Genomic DNA, 21,742 nt, shown 5'->3' with positions numbered 1-21,742 from the left:
GTAATTCTGTGACTTAGTTTCCTTCTATACAAAACTGAGACCAGGATGGTTCCTACCTCAAAAGGTTGTTGTAGTATTCAATCAAGGTTAGCTAGTAGTAAGAATACCACCACATAGGTCAGAACACCAGAGATCATGTTCCAGAAACTTTTTCTCTCTTAGGCCAGGTGGTTGGGAAATTCTAGTTTATCAGCTTTGTGTCAGAACAGTTTCTTCAAAAGAAGGTCACCAAAGAAACTGGTACCTGCAGTTGCTTTGCAGAATCCTACTGCAGAAAGAAAGAGAAGAGTTAAAGAGGTTTCTTAGAGATAGCCAGGGATAAAATAAAAGCTTTTCAGTCCACAGGGCAGAAATAGGACTTAAAGTGGGAGAAAAGGCACAGGTTAAAAGCCAGGCAGAGATAGAGTGGAGAAGGGGCAAATATGAGAATTATGGGATTGCCTTCACTATTACTTAAGAAGTGTTAAGCCTTCTACTATTACTTGGTACACGCAGGGCCTGAATGGGTTAGACTGGCTTAAAAGTATAGGGACCAATCTATTTGTTCTGGTGGATGTCTCCCAAACTTCTGTTTAATGGAAAAACAAAATGGTAACTCAGAGTGTTAGGAAAGGCAAAGTCTATTTAAGGATCAGGAAGGGGCGCCTGGGTGGCTCAGTCGGTTGAGCATCTGACTCCTGATTTCAGCTCAGGTCATGATCCCAGGGTCATGAGATAAAGCCCCATGTTGGGCTCTGCATTGAGCATGGAGACTGTTTGAGATTCTCTCTGTCTCCCTCTCTATCCCTCTCCCCTGCACTCTCTCTCTGTCTCTAAAATAAAAAAAAGGGGGGGGGGGTAGAGGGGGGATCAGGAAATCTTAGCATGCTTTTAAGAGAAAGAAAAGCAGCCAATGGCCAGAGACTGAAAATACCAGAACTGATAATTGATAAAGTAAGTTTCTAGAAGGGGCAAGAATAGATTCCATGTCACCAATGGGGAGATTAGTTGCAGAATGGAAGAGGAGCTGCTCTTGCTTTGAGATAGTCAAGAAAAATAATAAAAATGAGTGAACATATGGGGAGATTGTGAATTAAAGTAAGAAAATGAAGGAGCTTGCTCTGGATAGCGTCCATCTAAGTAAAGTGGCAATGTCAGTTCCTTCTAGTAGCCTGGCAGGAGAGTGGAGAGGTTTAGAACAACAGCTGTGGAGAAGGTGGTACAAAGTCAATGTAAAATAAGAAATAGGATGAGGAATTGCTGAGCATCAGGAAAGACCTAGTTGAAATTAAATCACAAGTCAAATGTGGATGCAGTCAAGCTTCCAATGGAATTAATGTTTTCCTCCAACTTAATATTTGCAGTGGTTTGCACTTATTTGCAGTTTTTCATCTGGCTCATATAGAAATAAAAGTTGAATAAATTGCTGTAGGAGTTTAAACTCCCAAGGAGAGGATGAAGAAAAATTGAGAGGAAAAATAGAAAGTTCACGGGGGGAGTGGGGGGGAATTTAAGAATAAAAGTTAAGAAAGGAATTAAAAATCTTAATGACCTTTTTTTTTTTTTTTGGTTTTCACTGATTATTTTATATTGCACTACTTTAGAAAGTTAATTAGAATGCCTAAAAGGAAGAATTGCAAAAGGAATTAGCTGTTCAGATAGTTTATGTGCTGAGGTATAACTTTTCCTTTAAAAAGGCAAATGATTGAGATAGGCCATCTGGTTAAACTTATTTTTTTTTTATCAATTAAAGTAAGACTTAGTAAGTCGAATAATTGAGCCAACCTTAACAACAAATAATCATATATGAGAAAATGCCTGTGACCAGATTTTGGATAATGGAATTATTTAAACTAAAATAGATTCTTTGGAAATACATCAAACTAGTTTTGCTGAATTCTTTCAAAACTACATATAGGACAACAATCTTTCCAAAAGTTTTTGTTGATTCTGTACCCAGCTCTATTCTAATGGCTTCCAGTGACACAAAGGTATTATCAGACCTAAACTCTGCTGTTATGAGTTCACAATATAATTGGGAAGACAAAACTAATATGTAGGAAACGATCATGACCAACTGATATATGATTTTTTTGACTTATGATATATTATTTACTTATTAACAATAAATGTGGTAGATATTAAAGAATGACTTATATACTCACAATACTTAAAATTTAACAAACCTTGAGTTCCAATTCAAGATAGCAACATAAGAAGACTGTGAACTCACCTCCTCCACAGAACACACCAAATTACACCTATTAATAGGACAATTCCTCCTAAGGAAGAACTGAGGGCTGACTGAACAGCTGCTGAACAATCAAAGAGAGAATGGCAAGAGAACATGACATATGGAGATACCCCATGGTTTAAAACAGTAGCATATACAAGCACAGCTCCAGCCAGCCAGTAAAAGTCACCAAGTACACAAAGTCTGCATAGGGGACAACATACACAGGGCCACTCCTTCAACTTTAGAAGCAGCCATTTTGCCTAATCCATAGAAACAAACGCAGAAAGTCAAGCAAACTGGGGAGACAGAGAAATATACTCTAAAAGAAAAAAAATAAGAAAAAAGCCTCGGTAAAAAAATTAAATGAAATCAAGATAGGCAACATGCTGATAAAGAATTTAAAGTAATGATCATAAACACACTCACCAGGCTGGAGAAAAGAATGGAAGAACACTGTGAGCCCTTCAAGAAAGACATGAAAAATATTAAAAAGAATCAATCAGAGCTGAAGAATACAATACCTGAAATTTAAAAAACACACTAGAGGGAATCAACAGTAGATTAGAGGATAAAGAAGAATGTATCAGCAATCTAGAAGACAGGGTAATGGAAAGCACACAAGCTGAACAGCACAGTGTGAAAATAATTTTTTTAATGAAGATAAGGGCACCTGCCAGCTCAGTCAGTGCACCATGCAGCTCTTCATCTGGGGGCCATGAGTTCGAGCCCCACACTGGGTATAAAGATTACTTAAATAAATAAACCTGAAGAAATGGGGATAGATTAAGGGATCTCCTCAACAACATCAAGCAAACATTTACTTTATAGGGGTCCCAGAAGAAGACAAGGAGTGAAAGGTGTAGAAAACTTATTTGAAGAAATAATAACTGAAAACTGACCTAAGGAGGAAAATAGACAGCCAAGTTCAAGAAGCACAGAGAGTTCCAAACAAGATGAACCCAAGGAGTCCCACACCACAGCATATAATAATTAAAATGTCAAAGTTTAAAGATAAAGAGAGAATCTTAAGAGCAGCAAAAGAGAAAAGTTACCTACAAGGGAAAACCAATAAAGCTATCAGTTGATTTTTAAGCAGAAAAATCATCAAATTTTGCTAGTCAGAAGGGAGGGGCATGATATATTCAAAGTACTGAAATGAAAAAAAAAAAAAAAAAACTACAGCCAAGAATACTCTACCAGCCAAGATTTTCATTCATATTTGAAGGAGAGATCAATAGTTTCCCAGACAAACAAAAGATAAAGGAGTTTATCACCACTAAAGCAGCCTTGCAAGAAATCTTAAAGGGACTTCTTTAAGTGGAAAAGAAATGACCATAATTGACATAAGAAAAATATGAATAAAAAGATGTAAAGTATGACAACATGTACATAAAATGTGGAAAAGAGAGTAAAAGAAATTTTTTAATGTGTTTGAACTTAAATGACCACCAAATTAATATGGACTGCTATTTACTTGGTATGTTATAAATGAGCCTCATGGTAACCACAAACCCCAAATCTATGATAAATACACAAAAAATAAAGAAAGCCAACAAAACACTGTAGATACTCATTGATCACTAAGAAAGAGAGCAAGAGAAGAAGAATAAAGGAATAAGAACTACAAAATAACCAGAAAACAAATTTTTAAAAAGGCAATAAGTACATACCTATTAGTAATTACTTTAAATTTAAATGTCCTAATGCTCCAATCAAAAGACAAAGAGTGGAAGAATGGATAAGAAAACCAAGACCCATCTTGGGGCACCTGGGTGGCTCAGTCGGTTAAGCATCCAACTCTTGATTTTGGCTCAAGTCATGATCTCATGGGTTCATGAGTTCAAGCCCCATGTCGGGTTCTGTGCTGAGAGTGCAGAGCCTGCTTGGGATTCTCTCTCTCCCTCTTTCTCTGCCCCCCACCCCAGCTCGTGCACTCTCTCTCTCAAAATAAATGAAAGTAAACTAAAAAAAGAAAGAAAAACAAGACCCATCAATATGCTTCCTATAAGTGACACCTCACCACAGACCTAAACGACACATATGACTGAAAGTGAAGGAATGGAAAAACATTCACCATGCAAATGGAAGCGAGAAAAGGGAAAAGCTGTGGTAGGAATGCTTCCATCAGATAAAATAGACTTTAAAACAAAGAATGCAAAAAGAGACAAAGAAGAGCATTACATAATGATAAAGGGATTAATCCAACAAGAGAATATAACAACTGTAAATATCTATGCACCCAAAACTGGACCACCTAAATACATAAAGCCAATACTAACAGACATAAAGAGAGAAACTGATGGCAATATAACAATAGTGGACTTTAGCACTCCACTTACATCAACGGATAGATTATCCAGGCAGAAAACCAATAAGGAAATAATGTCTTTGAATGACACATTGGACTAGGTGGACATAACAGATACATACAGAACATTACATCCCAAAACAGCAGAATACACATTCTTTTTAAGTGCATATGGAAACATTCTCTAGAATAGATCACATATTAGGCCATAAAACAAGCCTCAATAAATTGGAGAAGATTGAAGTCATACCATGCATCTTTTCCAAATACAGTATGAAACTAGAAATAAATCACAAGAAAAAAATGGGAAAAACACAGACATGTGGAGACTAAACGTGATGGTAAACAACCAATGAGTCATTGAAGCAATCAAAAAAAAAATAAAAAATTACATGGAGACAAGTGAAAACAAGAACACAATAGTCCAAGATCTCTAGGACACAGCAAAAGCAGTTTTTTAGAGGGAAGTGTAGAGCAATACAGGCCTATATCAAGAAACAAGAAAAAAAATCAAATAATCTAACCTTACACTTAAAGGAACTACAAAAAGGAGAACAAACAAAACACAAGGTGAGTAGAAGAAAGGAAATGATGAGATCAAACTAGAAATAAATGACATAGAGATTTAAAAAAGCAAGCAAACAAACCAAAGCCTGGGGTGCAAAGGAGCACCAGGGGTGGGAGCTGACAGAAAAAAAAAAGAGGAAAAAAATCAAAGAAACCAAAAGCTGGTTTATTGAAAAGATTAAAAAAAAAATGGAGAAACCCTTTGCCAGGACTCATCAGGAAAAAAGGGGTAGGAATCCAAATAAGTAAAATCAGAAATGAGAGAGGGGCACCTGGGTAGCTCGGTTGGTTAAGTATCTGCCTCTTGATTTCAGCTCAGGTCATGATCTCACAGTTCATGAGTTCAAGCCCCACATCCTGCTCCATGCTGACAGCATGGATCCTGCTTGGGATTCTCTCTCTCCCTCTCTCTCTGCCCCTCCCCCACTCATTTCTCTCTCTCTCTCTCTCTCTCTCTCTCTCTCTCTCTCTCTCTGCCTCCCTACACCTCCAAAAATAAATAAACTTAAAGAAATGAGAGATCAGTAAGAACCAATACCACACAGACACAAAGGATTGTAAGAGAATATTATGAAAAATTATATGCCAACAAAGTGGTCAGTCTTGAAGAAATGTATACATTCATAGAAACATACGATCTTCCAAAATGGAACCAGGAAGAAATAGAAAAGCAGAATAGACCAATTACAAGTAACAAAATTGAATCAGTAATCAAAAAACTACAAACAAAGATACAAGTCCAGGACCAGATGAATTCACCGGACATTTAAAGAAGAGGTAATGGGACGACTAGGTGGCTCAGTCAGTTGAGCATCCAACTTCAGCTTGGGTCATGATCTCGTGGCTCAAGCCCCATATTGGGCTCTCTGCTGTCAGCATGGAGCCTACTTTTGGGTCCTCTGTCCCCCTCTCTCCCTGCACCTCATCTGCTCATGCTCTCTGTCTCAAAAATAAACATTAAAAAAAACCCACAAAATCTTCTATATGACTGCCATCTTGAGATAATTGCTATTGGTGTTAATGCATTGCTCTCTTTTAATGTACTTTTTAATGTTTATTTATTTTTGAGAGAGAGCGCATGCATGCAAGTGGGGGAGGGGCAGAGAGAGGGGGAGAGAGACACACACACACACACAATCTGAAGCAGGCTCCAGGCTCCGAGCTGTCAGCACAGAGCCCAACATGGGGCTCGAACCCACAAACCGTTAGATCATGACCTGAGCCAAAATCAGACACTCAACCAAGTGAGCTACCCAGGTGCCCCAATGTATTTTTTAAAATACAGTTATAGGGGCACCTGGGTGGCTCAGTCGGTTAAACGTCCGATTTTGGCTCAGGTCATGATCTCACGGTTCATGAGTTCGAGCCCCGCATCAGGCTCTGTGCTGACAGTTTGGAGCCTGGAACCTGCTTCAGATTCTGTGTCTCCCTCTCTATCTGTCCCTCCCCTGCTCATGCTCTGTCTCTGTCTTTAAAAAATAAATAAGTAAAATAATAAAATACAGTTATATATACACACACACAATTAAAAAAATGAAATCTTGCCATTTGCAACGATGTCGCTGGAGCTAGAGAGTATTATGTAAGCAAAATAAGTCAGAGAAAGACAAATACCTTATGATTTCACCCATTTATGTAATTTAAGAAACAAAACAGATGAACACAGGGGAAAAAAGGGAGGCAAACCATAAAACGGACTCTTAACTATAGATAACAAACTGTGGGTTGGTGGAGGGGAACTGGCTAGGGGGATGGGTTAAATTGGTGATGGGTATTAAGGAGGGCACTTGTGATGAGCACCGGGTGTTGTATGTAAGTGATGAATAGCTAAAGTCTACACCTGAAACTAATATTACACTGTATGTTAACTAACTGGAATTTAAATAAAAACTTGAAAGAAAAAAATCATATGATCATTTCAGGAACAACATTTGACAAAATTCAACATCTATTTATGACCAAAACTTTAAACAAAATGGAGTTAGAGGGAACATACTTCAATATAATAAAGACCATATGTGAAAAACCCACAGCTAACATCATCCTCAATGGTGAAAAACTGAGAGCTTTCCCTCTAAGGCCAGGAACAAGACAAGGATGTTCACTCACACCACTTGTATTCAACATAGTACTAGAAGTCCTAGCCACAGCAATCAGACAAGAAAAAAAAGTAAGAGGCATCCATACTGGTAAAGAAGAAGTTAAACTGTCACTATTCTCAGACGTGACACTATACATAGAAAATCCTAAAGATTCCATCAAAAAACTACTAGAAGTAATAAATTCAGTAAAATGGCAGGATGCAAAATTAATACCCACAAATCTGCAGTGTTTCTATACATTAACAACAAAGTTACAGAGAAATTTAAAAAAACAACAGCAACACCATTTGCAATTGCACAAAAAAAGAATAAAATACTTAGGAATAAACTTAACCAAAAAGGTGAAAGACCTGTACTCTGAAAACTATAAAAGTCTGATGAAAGAAATTAAAGATGATACAACCAAATGGAAAAATATCTCATGCTCATGGATTGGAAGAATTAATGTTATCAAATGTCCATATTACCCAAAATAATCTAGTGGTTCAATGCCATTCCTATGAAAATACCAACAGTATTTTCACAGAACTAGAACAAACAATACTAAACCGTGTATTGAAACCACAGAAGATCCCATATAGCCAAAGCAATCCTGAGGAAGAAGAACAGATTAGAGGTATCACAATTCCATATTTCAAAATACACTACAAACCTATAGTAATCATAACAATATGGTATTGCCTCAAAAACTGACACATAGATCAATGGAACAGGATAGAGACCCCAGAAATAAAGCCATATATATATACATATGACAAAAGAGGCAAAAATATGCAATGGGGAAAATAGAGTCTTCTCAATAAATAGTGCTGGGAAAACTGAATAGGTACATTTAAAAGAATGAACTTGGATTACTTTCTAATATTACACACAAAAATAAACTCAAAACAGATTAAGGACATAAATGTGAGACCCAAAAGCATAAAAATCCTAGAAGAGAACACAGGCAGTAATTTTTCTTTTTTTTTTTTAAGTGTTTATTATTTTTGAGAGAGAGAGAAAGAGAGAGAGAACACGTGCATGAGTTGGGGAGGGCCAGAGAGAAAGGGAGACAGTGGATCCAAAGCAGTAGTGCAAGGCTCAAACTCACAAGCCGTGAGATCATGACTTGAGCCAAAGTCAGATGCTTAACTGACTGAGCCACCCAGGCACCCGAGTAATTTTTCTGACATCATCCATAGCAACATTTTCCTAGGTATGTCTCCTAAGACAAGGGAAACAAAAACAAAAATAAATTATTCGGACTACATCAAAATCAAAAGCTTTTGCATAGGAAAGGAAACAATACACGAAACTAAAATACAGCGCAGTGAATGGGAGAAGATATTTGCAAATTATTTATCCAGTAAGGGGTTAATATCCAAAAAACATAAAAACTCATACAACTCAACACCAAAAAGCAAATAATCCAATTAAAAAATGGGCAGAGGACCTGAATAGACATTTTTCCAAAGAAGACATACAGATGGCCAACAAACATGAAAAGATGCTCAACGTCACTTATTAGGGAAAATGCAAACCAAAACTACAGTGAGATATCGACCCATGCCTGTTAAAATGGCTAAAATCAAGAAGCGAAGAAACAAGTGTTGGCAAGGATGTAAAGAAAAAGGAATGCTCATGCACTGTTGGTGGAAGTTTAAATTGATACAGCCACTGTGGAAAACAGGATGGAGATTCCTCAAAAAATTAAAAGGAGAAATACCATATGCTAGAATAATTCCACTATTGGGTATTTATCCAGGAAAAAACCCCCACTAACTAGCTTGAAAAGATATAAGAACTCCATGTTTATTGAAGCTCTATTTATAATAATAGCCAAGACATGGAAACGACCTTCATCCATCAATAGACAAATGGATGGCACAAAAACAGACACATAGACCAATGGAATAGAATAGAAACCCCAGAGCTAGACCCACAAACGTATGGCCAACTCATCTTCGACAAAGCAGGAAAGAACATCCAATGGAAAAAAGACAGTCTCTTTAACAAATGGTGCTGGGAGAACTGGACAGCAACATGCAGAAGGTTGAAGCTAGACCACTTTCTCACACCATTCACAAAAATAAACTCAAAATGGATAAAGGACCTAAATGTGAGACAGGAAACCATTAAAACCTTAGAGGAGAAAGCAGGAAAAGACCTCTCTGACCTCAGCCGTAGCAATCTCTTACTCGACACATCCCCAAAGGCAAGGGAATTAAAAGCAAAAGTGAATTACTGGGACCTTATGAAGATAAAAAGCTTCTGCACAGCAAAGGAAACAACCAACAAAACTAAAAGGCAACCAACGGAATGGGAAAAGATATTCGCAAATGACATATCGGACAAAGGGCTAGTATCCAAAATCTATAAAGAGCTCACCAAACTCCACACCCGAAAAACAAATAACCCAGTGAAGAAATGGGCAGAAAACATGAATAGACACTTCTCTAAAGAAGACATCCGGATGGCCAACAGGCACATGAAAAGATGTTCAGCGTCACTCCTTATCAGGGAAATACAAATCAAAACCACACTCAGGTATCACCTCACGCCAGTCAGAGTGGCCAAAATGAACAAATCAGGAGACTATAGACGCTGGAGAGGATGTGGAGAAACGGGAACCCTCTTGCACTGTTGGTGGGAATGCAAATTGGTGCAGCCGCTCTGGAAAGCAGTGTGGAGGTTCCTCAGAAAATTAAAAATAGACCTACCCTATGACCCAGCAATAGCACTGCTAGGAATTTATCCAAGGGATACAGGAGTACTGATGCATAGGGCCACTTGTACCCCAATGTTCATAGCAGCACTCTCAACAATAGCCAAATCATGGAAAGAGCCTAAATGTCCATCAACTGATGAATGGATAAAGAAATTGTGGTTTATATACACAATGGAATACTACGTGGCAATGAGAAAAAATGAAATATGGCCTTTTGTAGCAACGTGGATGGAACTGGATAGTGTGATGCTGAGTGAAATAAGCCATACAGAGAAAGACAGATACCATATGGTTTCACTCTTATGTGGATCCTGAGAAACTTAACAGGAACCCATGGGGGAGGGGAAGGAAAAAAAAAAAGAGGTTAGAGTGGGAGAGAGCCAAAGCATAAGAGACCCTTAAAAACTGAGAACAAACTGAGGGTTGATGGGGGGTGGGAGGGAGGAGAGGGTGGGTGATGGGTATTGAGGAGGGCACCTTTTGGGATGAGCACTGGGTGTTGTATGGAAACCAATTTGTCAATAAATTTCATATATTAAAAAAAAAAAAGAAAAAAAATAGACAAATGGATAAGGAAAAGTGGTATATATACACAATGGAATATTGCACAACCATAAAAAGGATGAGATCATGCCATGGATGAATCTAGAGGGTATTATGCTAAGTTAAATAAATCAAACTGAGAAAGACAACTACCATTTGATTCCACTCATAAATGGAATTTAAAAAAATGAGTGAGGGGGTGCCTAGGTTGGTCAGTCATTAAGCATCTGACTTTAGCTCAGGTCGTGATCTCACTGTCCGTGAGTTTGAGTCCCACATTGGGTGAATATAAGTCCTGCTTCAGGTGAACATGAGCCACTTTGGATGAGCCCCACTTTCTCTCTCTCTCCCTCTCTCTGTCTTCTCTGCCCCTCCTGGGATTCCCTCTCTCTTTCTTTGCCCCTCCTGGGATTCTCTCTCTTTCTCTCTGCCACTCACTCACTTGAACCCTCTCTCTCTGTCTAAAAAAAAAAGAGTGGGCAAACAAAAATCAGAATCAGAACTATAAATACAGATAATGAACTGATGGTTGTCAGAGGAGAAGAGGATGGGGAGTTTGGCAACATGAGTGAAAGAGGAGAGGGAGATACAGGCCTTTGGATCTGGAATGAGCAAGTCACAGAAATAAAAAGCAGAGCATAAAGAATACTGTCAATAGTATTGTGATAGTGATATAATAAGACAGATGTTAGCTACACTTGTGGGGAACCCAGCATAATGTATGAACTTGTCAAATCACTAACTTGTACACCTGAAGCTAGTGTAGCATTGTGTATCAACTGTACTCAAGTAAGTAAGAAAGTTAGTAAGTAACTAAGTAAATAAATAAATAGGTGTTAATTCTTGCAACACCATTGGTTATTCAACTGGGAAGGATGCCAATTTCTAAGTGGCTCAAATTCTTTAATGCTATTTTGGACTTACATATTTTTGTTAATGTAAGAGAGCATGTGAACTCATAATAAAGGTCAATTTTCTGAAATAAATGTAAAAAGCTAACAAATCTCTTTTATATAACTGTCTCATTTCTCACAACAATCCTTAGAGGTAGTAATCCAGTTACTTTTGCTGAGCAATAAATTATCTCACATCTTACTGGCATTAAACAACCATTTTATAATGCTCAGGAATTCTGTGGGTCAGAATTGGACAGGGCTTGGCTGGCTATTCCTCATGCCTCATGGGGTTTTGTATGCAGTTGCTATCACATGTTGTTTGGTACTTCAGTCTTATCAAGGCTCTGTTGGGTTGGATGTCCAAGATGGCTCACTCGTATGGCTTGCAGTTTGATGTTGGCTATTGTTTGGGGTCTCATCTGGGAGGGTCTGGCAGTTAGAAAGACTACATGTGACTTCTGGATGTGGCTTGTCCTTCTTCACAATATAGTGGCCTCAGAGTAGTCAAAATTCTAATGTGGAAGCCCAGGGCTGAAGTTCAAGTAAAGCAACAGAGAAGGTTGAATCTGCATGGCCTTTTTTGACTTAGCTTTGGGTATCACACAGTACCCCTTTGGCTGTGCTCTTTGTTGAAGCAGTCACAAGCCTGCCCACATTTAGGGGAGGGAGATAGACCATATCTCTTAAAGAGAAGAGTGTCAAAAAAATTTTGGCCACTTAAAATAAATAACAGCCTGAGGTAGTTTTTACTACCTCGACTCACAGATGGGGAAAATAATGTTCAAGAAGATCAATTATCTTTCTTTGAAACATTTTATTTTATTCTTGAGAGACAAAGAGATCATGAGCATGGGAGGGGCGGAGGGGGTGGGAGACACAGAACCCAAAGCAGGGTCCAGGCTCTGAGCTGTCTGAAGTCAGCACAGAGCCTGATGTGGGGCTTGAACCCGCAAACCACGAGATTGTGACCTGAGCCAAAGTCGGTCACCCAACTGACTGAGCCACCTAGGCGTCCCAAAAAGGTTAAATAACTTGCCTAGTGTCTCACAGCAGTAAATGTCAAATCCTAGACTTGAAGCTAGATTTTTTTTTATACTAAATCCATTATTTTTTCCATTACATTACTCTTTATTCTAAGAAGTCAGTGTTGGCAATAGTGATAAGAAAAGGTTTTCTGAAGGAAATGGGGCTTTGCGTGTGACCTTAATAGATGAGGCCTATCTGATCAGCTAGGAGAAAGAATGCAAGGACTTTCAGAAGAGAAGACAGTGGGAATATGACAGTTCAACCACAAAACACCTAATATAAGTTATCACATTCCTTGTAAATCTACCCTTCCCAGTGTATTTACTTGCACAAGGGAGAAACTAGAAGTCTTACCTCTGTTCTCTCTTTATTTCCCACATCATGTCAACATCATGTCTTGGTAATTTCAACCTCTTAATAGTTATAAAACATGTCCTTGACTCTCTATCTCTTCCCTAATGGTCCTATAATATCTTTCATCTAGACCAGGGTTTAGCAAAGCATGGCCTATGGCCAAATCTGGCCCACCATCTGGTTTTCTATGTCTGTCAAGCTAAGGATAGTTTGTACACTTTCAGGTGGTTGAAAATATTGAAAGAAGAATAGTATTTTTTGACAAATGAAGATTATATAAAATTCAAATGTCAGTGTCCATAAAGTTTTATTAGAACATAGTCATGCTCATTCATTTACATGTTATTTACAGTTGCTTTCCCCCTACATGGGCAGAATTGAGTAGCTGCAAAAGAAATTGTATGACCTGAAATGCCTAAAATATTTATTATCTGGCCCTTTACAGACATAGTTTGTCCTCTCTCACTCTAGACTACTCTAAGAGTATCCTAAATAGTTTACCTGACTGTGGTCTTCTCCTCTGGACCAATCTCTACACTGCAGTCATAGTGATTTATATATAATAAAGTCACTCCTATGCATTAAAGACTTCAATACCTTGACATTGCCTAAAGAATAAAGGATGAAATAGAACAGCTTTAGGAGAGCATATGAGGCCTTCCTTGATATCATGCCTGCTTACTTTTTCAGCCTTCTTTTTAGCTACATCCTTTCTTAAAATGTTACTTAGTATTAGTGAATGGCTGACATTTCCTACACATTCTATGAAGTTTCATGCCGTCACTCATGGAATTACTTCATCCTAGAGCACCTTTCCTTCTTCAGGTTAATTCCTATTAGCCACTCAAGACTTAGTTCAAATCTTATCTCTTGGGGAAAGGCATTTCTAAACTGTATTGTCACCCCATACACATATAAGAAAGTGATTTCAGTTGCTGTAAATGTATTAAATAATTAAATTCAATAATTAAAGGCCTGAACAAATTCCCATATTGGCTGAATTCTTTTGATGAGCAAATGGTTGGAAAGGAAAAGCCATTTTTAAGGATCAGATGAAATTCATTTTGGACATATCGAGAGGGTGTGAAAATGCGATATCCAAGAAGATATGTCTCATTGGTATCTAAAATCGTAAGTCTAAATCATGAATAGGAGGCTAAGAATACAAGCACAGTGGGGTCAGGAACTGTATTTGTCTGATCCAGAGCTGTTATTTTCAGTGCTTGGTACAAGAGTGGCACTTACTAGACCAGTGGGTCCCAACTCCAGGAAGGAATGAGAAACACCTATGGAAGTTTTCTGTTTGTTCTGTTTCAACACAGTTGTCTAAGTCCCACAACAGACTGTGTTAAAATTTCAATGGTGAGGCTCAGGAATTTTTATTTCTTAAAAACTCCACAGCTGGGAGCCTGGGAGCTCAGTCAGTTAAGCCTCCGACTCTTGATTTCAGCTCAGGTCATGATCTCAGGTTTCATGAGTTTGAGCCCTGCATTGGGCTCTGCTTGGGATTCTCTCTCTGCCCCTCCCCCACTTACACTTTTTTCTCTCTCTCTCTCTCTCTCAAACAAAAATAAATTTAAAAATTCTCTCCCTCTCCCTTTGCCTCTCTCTCTGTTTTTCAAAAAAAAAACCAAAAAACAAAAAAAAAAAAACAAAAAAAAAACCAGAAAACAAAAAACTCCATAGATAATTATAATGCACAAAGCACAAAGAATCATTGTGGTAGGTGCTCAGTAAATATTTGTTGACTGAATAAATGATTAAATTCATTCATTCTTTTTGACTCTAGAATGAGAAAAGAGGAAAAGATACCTTTCTGATGTAACTATTAATGTGAGAAAGCGGATCTAGATGAAAAGAATGACAGAGACTGTGAAACGGGAATGAAAGAAAGAGAATAGAGAAGTTTTTAATAGAAGCCTCTTTCCTTATTTTTTATTTTTAGGAGAAAAGATGATAAAATAAAAGTTGGCTGTATTACCCTCTCTTTTGACGCATAGCAGGCCAGGCCATAAGGTACCATTGGTGTAGACTCCATTTAAAGTGCTCACCTTCTGTTCATAGGCCCATTTTAATCTATTCTTGAAAACCAGGCATTCAGCATAAAACACTACCCAGGAAACTCTTTCCCAATATTTTTTACTTAACATTTTATTTTTAATACTAAATTACTTTAAATAAATATGGATATCTTGATATTCAATTCCTAAATATGCCACCCTACGCTTCTTAAAACTAAGAAAATTATATTATGGAGTCAGTTAATACTATAACACCCAAAACATTAATATAAACACTTTTCTAGTATCTAATAATTAGTCTGTCTTCAAATTTACCAATTTTTGCCAAAAGAAAGTTCTTTATAGCTAGGATCCTATTCAAGACTGCATATTTCACTGCATTCTGTGTTTTGTAGTCCCTTTTAATACAAGGACAACCCGTTTTTAATGACATCAAATACTTGAAGGGATTAGGCTCTCACTGTGCATCCAACTCCTGAATTTTTTTGATTGTTTCCTTGAGGTGTTGTTTCCTGTTTAACATCCTTGTTGTGGCAAAATTTATACACATTTAAGGGAACATTTTAAAGTGCACAATTTAATGAGTTTTGCCGTAAGTATATATCCACAAAGCATCAACACAATCAAGATAATGAAGGTATTCATTATCCTTCAGTCATTACTCATGTCCCTTTATTATCCTCTCTCTTACACATCTCTGACCCGGCCTGGTTTCCAAGCAATCGCTGATCAACCTGCTTTCTGTCACCATTGAGTAGTTTGCATTTGGTAGAATTTTATAAATATTGAATCGTGTATCATATGCCATTTTTTGGTATAGCTCTCATCCAGCAGAATTACTGAGGGTCCATCCGTGTTGTGTACAACCGTAGTTCATTGCTTTTCATTGATGAGTAGTATAACAATGCATGGATACATCACAACATGTTTATTGGCTTGCTGATATACAGTTGGGGTTTTTTTTCCCAATTTTTGACTATCAAAGATAAAGCTGCTATGAACCTTCTTGTATGGCCTGTGAACACATGTTTTTAGTTTTCTTGGGTAGCTAGCAAGAAAAATAGTTTGGGGTCATATGCTAGTTATGTGTTTAACGTTTTAGAAAACCGCTAACCTGTTTTGCAAAGAGGCTGTACCATGTTACATTGTTAACAGTAGTGGATGAGAGTGACCTTGACTCCACATCCTCCACCAACACCTGTGGTTCATGTGATCAGTCGCAGTGCCCGTGACCTGAGCCAAAATCAAGAGTCCCATTGAGCTGCCCTGGTGCCACCCCCACCAGTCTTTTTCAATTTCACACATTCTAGTGGGCATGGAAGAGTATCTCAATGTGTTTTTTTCCCATTGTGTTTTTGTTTTACATGTCCCTAATGACAAATGATGTTGAATATACCTTTTCCCATGCTTATTTAGTACCCGTATATTTTCTTTACTGAAGTATCTGTTCAGATGTTTTGCCCATTTTAATTGGGTTGTTCATATTCTAATAATTATTTGTGGAGTGGGATATAAGTATTTTGTTGATAAATTTTTTTACACATCTTTTCTCCCATTGGGGGGCTTGCCTTTTAGTTTTCACAGGGTCTTTTGAAGATTAAAAGTATTTCTTATGTTATGAATTTCTAACATACTGATTTTTTAATAAAAGTTTATGTTTTGTGTTGTATTTAAGAAATCTTTGGCACATACAAATTTACTCTGATTTTCTCTTATATTTTCTACTGGATATTTTATTGTGTTAGGTTTTACTGACAGATATATAAATCATTTTGAGTTAGTTTTAGTACTTGATATGACGTAAGGATTGAGGTTCTTGTACTTTTCATATGGTCAATCAAATTATCCCGGCATCAAACAATATTTTTGGAAAATATTAACCTTTCCCAACTAAATTATCTTGGCATCTTTGTTGGAAATCAATTGACTATGTGTGTGTGGGTCTACTGCTATACTCTCTATCTCTTTTTCCTTAAGAGTAGGCTCTACACCCAACATGGGGCTTGAACTCATGACCCTGAGACCAAGAGTCACATGCTCCACTGAATGAGTCAGCCAGATGCCCCTATACTCTCTTCTGTTTCATTTATCTACATGTCAATCTTAATGCCAATATTTCATTGCCTTATTAACGTAGCTTTATAATAAATATTACAATCAAGTAATGTGAGTTCTTTACATTTTTTCTTCCTTTTCAGAATTAATTTGGCTATTCTAGGTCCAGTGACTTTCCATAAAAATTTCAGAATTAGCTACCCAATTATGAAAACACACTTTAAGTTTAGATTTTGGTTGGGATTGTGTTAAATCTACAGGTTGATTTGGGGATAACTGACATCCTAACATCACTGAGTCATTTCATGAACACAGTCTGTGTCTCCATTTATTTAGGTCTTTGTTTAAAAAATTGTTTTTAATGTTTATTTATTTTTGAGATAGAACACAAGTGGGGGAGGGGCAGAGAGAGGGGGAGACACAGAATCTGAAGCAGGCTCCAGGCTCTGAGCTGTCAGCACAGAGCCCGATGCAGGGCTCGGACCCACAAACTGTGAGATCATGACCTGATCTGAAGACAGATGCTTAACCGACTGAGCCACCCAGGTGCTCCTGCATTTATTTAGGTCTTACTTATTTCATCATAGTTTTGCAGTTTTCAGTGTTCAGGCCCTGCATATATCTTTTGTCAAATTCATCCCCAAGTATATAATATTTTTTGCCATTGTTCATGGTCTATTTTTTACTTTCAATTTTTGATTGTTCATTCTTTTTTTTTTAATTTTTTTTAACGTTTATTTATTTTGGAGACAGAGAGAGACAGAGCATGAACAGGGGAGGGGCAGAGAGAGAGGGAGACACAGAATCCGAAACAGGCTCCAGGCTCTGAGCTGTTAGCACAGAGCCCGACATGGGGCTCGATCTCACGGACCGTGAGATCATGACCTGAGCTGAAGTCGGACGCTCAACCGACCAAGCCACCCAGGCGCCCCTGATTGTTCATTCTTAGTACATAGAAATGCAATTGATTTTTGTATATTGGCCATTCATTCTGCAACCATGCTAAATTTATTTTTCTAGTAGCTTTGTTTTGAATATTTGTTGGGATTTACTATAAAGATGATCATGTTATCTGAAAATAAAGACGGTTTTACTTCTTCCTTTCTAGTCAATATGCCTTTTATTTCTTTTTCTAGCCTGATTTCTCAGCCAGTACTCCAGTACAACATTGAACAGAACTGGTAAGAGTAGATATTCATGTGTTTTATTTTTGTTTTTGTTTTTGTTTTTTTCTGATCGTACAGTTAAGTGTATCAGTCAGGTATTGCCAGAGAAACAGAACCAACAGGATGTGTATGAGTGTGTGTGTGTGTGTGTGTGTGTGTGTGTGTGTGTGTGTGTGTGTAAAGAGACAGAAAGAGAGAGATCTTGATTGATAGATAGACAGATACACACATAGGCATATACATCTATAAAATAGATTTATTTTAAGAAATTATCTCATGTAATTGTAGGAGCAGACAAGTCCAAAATCTGCAGGGCAGGTCAGCAAGCTAAAATTTCTAGCAGAAATTGTTTCAGCTTGAGTTTGAAGGGAGTAGGGAGACAGAATTCCTCTTCCTTGGGGGACCTTAGCCTTTTTTTTAATCTTGAGGCTTTCAACTGTTTGGATGAAGTCCACCCACAATTGGGATGTAGTCTGCTCTTCTCAAAGTCTACTGATTTAAATGCTAATCTTATCTACCTTTACAACAACATACAGACTGGTGTTTGACTAAACAACTGGGCCCCATAGACTAGCCAAGTGGACACATAAAATTAAGCTTTCAGTCTTTGGTCCTTAAATACAATATTAACTGTAGGTTTTTCATAGACACTGTTTATCTGGTTGAGGACGTTCTTCTAGTTCCTTCACGTTTGCTTAGAGTTTGTTCCAAGAATGTATGTTTGATTTTTTTATGTGGTTTTTACAAATCTTTTTATATAGTCATATGGTTTTTCTTCTTTAGTCTGTAAATATGGCGATTTACATAAACTGATTTATAAATATTATTAAGGAAAGTTACATAAACTGATTTATAAATATTATTAAGCAAACCTCATAATCCTGGGATAAACCCTGTTTGTTTATGATGTATTATCTTTTTTATATATTGATGGATTCTACTTGCTAAAACTTGTCAAGTATTTTTCTGTCTATGTTCCTAAGTGATATTTATCTTTAGGTTTTTTTTCTTTTAATATCATTTTTTCTGGTTTTGGTGACAGGTTAATGTTGGCATCTTTGGGCGCCTGGGTGGCTCAGTTGGTTAAGCATCAGACTTCAGCTCAGGTCATGATCTTGCGGTTTGTGGGTTCAAGCCCTGAGTCAGGCTGTGTGCTGACCGATCAGATTCGGTTCTTGATTTCAGCTCAGGTTGTGATCTCGTGGTTTATGGGATTGAGCCCCACGTTGGACTCTGTGCTGGCAGTGCAGAGCCTACTTGGGGTTCTCTCTTGCCCTCCTTTCTCTCTCTCTCTGCCCTTCCCCCACTGTCTCACTCAAAGTAAATAAATAAACATTAAAAAAAACGTCGGGAGTATTCTCTTTAACTGGCATTTTTTTCTTGTTAGAATTGGCATTATTTCTTCTTTAAATAAATGGTAGAGTTCCCCAGTGAAGCCATTAGTGTGGGGTGTTTTATTTATTTCCATGTTTTTAAGCCCAGCAATTAGTTTTATAACTATTATTCTAAATTCTCGTTCAGTTATATTGCTTAAGTTGGTTTTGATCAATTCATTAGCTGTCGCTACTTCCTGGAATTTCTTTTGAGGAGAATTCTTCTGTTTTGTCATTTTGGCTAGTTTTCTGTCCCTTATGCATTTTAAAAGCTTGTTGTATGCTCTGCACCTGTGAGCACTGCTATATTAAAGGAGGGTCATACACTGTCCAGGGCCTGGCCCTTCAGGAGGTGTTTTTTCGGAGATTGTTACTTGCTCTCTGTTGTTGGGACTTTGGTTATTTTATTACCGTACTCGTAATGATATTTTGGACCCTCCACCAGGTGGGCTTTGATTTGTTCCTTGGAATAGCCCTATCTTTTTTCCAGCTTTCCCATTTTCTTCCTGGTAGATTCAGTCTCTTTTCCTCCCAGGCTCTGGTGTTCAAAGTCCTTTGGCTTCCGCACTTCTTTGTTTGAGAGTTGCAGGAAGTATGGATCCCCCTACTTCTCTGCCATGTTGGCCCCCCATTCTCCTATTTCCATCTCTTTAAAAATACTTATTTTTTAAAGCAGTTTTAGGTTTATAACAAAATTGATGGGAAGGTACAGAGATTTCCCATATATGCCCTGCCCACACAAATTCATAGCCTCTCCCATTATAAACATCACTCACCAAAATGATTTTATTTTTTACCAAGGATGAGCCTACATTGGCAGTATACTATTCTGTGAGATATTATAATTCTGAATACACAGAATTAAACGTTTGTCAACACTCATAAAACTTTAAAGAACTGTGAGTAAACTTTAATGTATATAAATTTTGAAAGTCATTAGGAGGTTGGAAGATCCCCAGATGAAATGCATAATGTGACAAAATAATCTAACTATGTTGCAAATATATGAAGCAACTTCACTCAAGGTGGGTGGTTGGAAGAAGAAGCTAAGTAACTTTGGAAATTAGTGGATTCTGTAAGACTAAAGGCAAAAAGAACCATATGTAAGAATTGTACTCAATTGGATAAAGTCAGTCCCTGTGCTGACACATGTAGCAATTTACATGTATACTGGAATTATACCTTAAGTAAATGGTTGATGATGGGAACCAGATTTCTCAATGTTGGAGTAAAAAGCTTACAGGTAAGCAAAGGGGGAACACTAGAATGATCCATGTGATAAAAGATTAGAGTTAGAAACCTCAGTATGAAACACGTTTAGTTTAATATAGATACAGATGGTTACATACAGAAATATTTGTAGATATGTGTATATACATAGATTAGTATACCTAGTCATATCTTCTTGTTTTGTCAGCTGAATGTCCTAGAAGCAATGACACCTCGGTAGCAATGAACACATCTAGTGCCTAAATTTTGGTTTCTAATACTATTCTCAAAAAAAAAAAAAAAAAAAAGGAAACAGTGTTCCTTAGAGAAATGACTAATTCTAGCACTAGTGCAGGGAATATACCAGATGAACCTGGGGCATGTTATCATGGCAGAAGTAAAGAACACGTGAAACAAACAAATAAGCAACAACAACAAAACCCAGTAAATTATGGGGGTTGTCAGAGGGACACAGGAACCAACTGAAATAGCCAAAGTTGGAACAGATTGAGAAACTAAATAAATTAGTGTTGAATTACAACCCAATATATAAAACAAATATCCATGAGTCTATACTCACATAAATAAATGGTTGAATAAATAAATTTGGCGGAGTATAAACAAATCTCTCATGCAGAAAATTTCTAAATAATTTATATAAATGATCTACCCTTAAGGATTTGGCCATAACTCTACACTCCTTAAGTGTGAGTTGTTCATAGAGACTTTCTTCTAAAGACTGCATCATGTAAAGGAAGAAAACAGGGGAGTCATTTTATAATGGAGCAAATCCACAAACACTACCTTAGCCAAGTTATTGAGGTTAGCATAAATATTAATAAGTCACGTTGTTAGCAAGTAACCATGATGTAATGTGATGAGAATGGCGTTTTACATCTGTGATCAAACTCCTCAAATCTTAGTTTAATCCTGAGGAAAAAAGTCTGACAAATGCCCACTGAAGAACATTTTACAAAGCACCTAACCAGTACTCCTGAAAACGGTAAAGATCATCAAAAGCAAAGAAAGTCTAAGAAGTTGTCACAACCAAGAGAGGCCTATCTAAGCATGACCAGTAAATGAAATGTGGAATCCTGAGTGGGATTCTAGAGGAGAAAAAGGACATTAGGGAATACTGAGGAAATCGAAGTATAAACTTTAGTTATTAATAATGTCTCAATATCGGTTCATTAATTTTGA

At 37.3% G+C, this 21,742-nt stretch overlaps 1 long non-coding RNA gene across 1 annotated transcript in view; it reads left to right on the top strand.

Moving 5' to 3' along the window:
• The window catches only part of LOC123383346, a 425,625-nt gene that overhangs the window by 299,159 nt on the left and 104,724 nt on the right, over positions 1-21,742 (top strand). Inside the window, exon 2 of the long non-coding RNA XR_006592951.1 lies at positions 17,931-17,975. This is a non-coding gene — a long non-coding RNA (uncharacterized LOC123383346). The remainder of the gene's footprint in view (positions 1-17,930; positions 17,976-21,742) is intronic.

This window comes from Felis catus, chromosome X, assembly GCF_018350175.1.
Source record: "Felis catus isolate Fca126 chromosome X, F.catus_Fca126_mat1.0, whole genome shotgun sequence".
Taxonomy (NCBI): domain Eukaryota; kingdom Metazoa; phylum Chordata; class Mammalia; order Carnivora; family Felidae; genus Felis; species Felis catus.
Note: the sequence above shows the minus strand (reverse complement) of the source record. Positions and strands in the feature narration are given on the sequence as shown.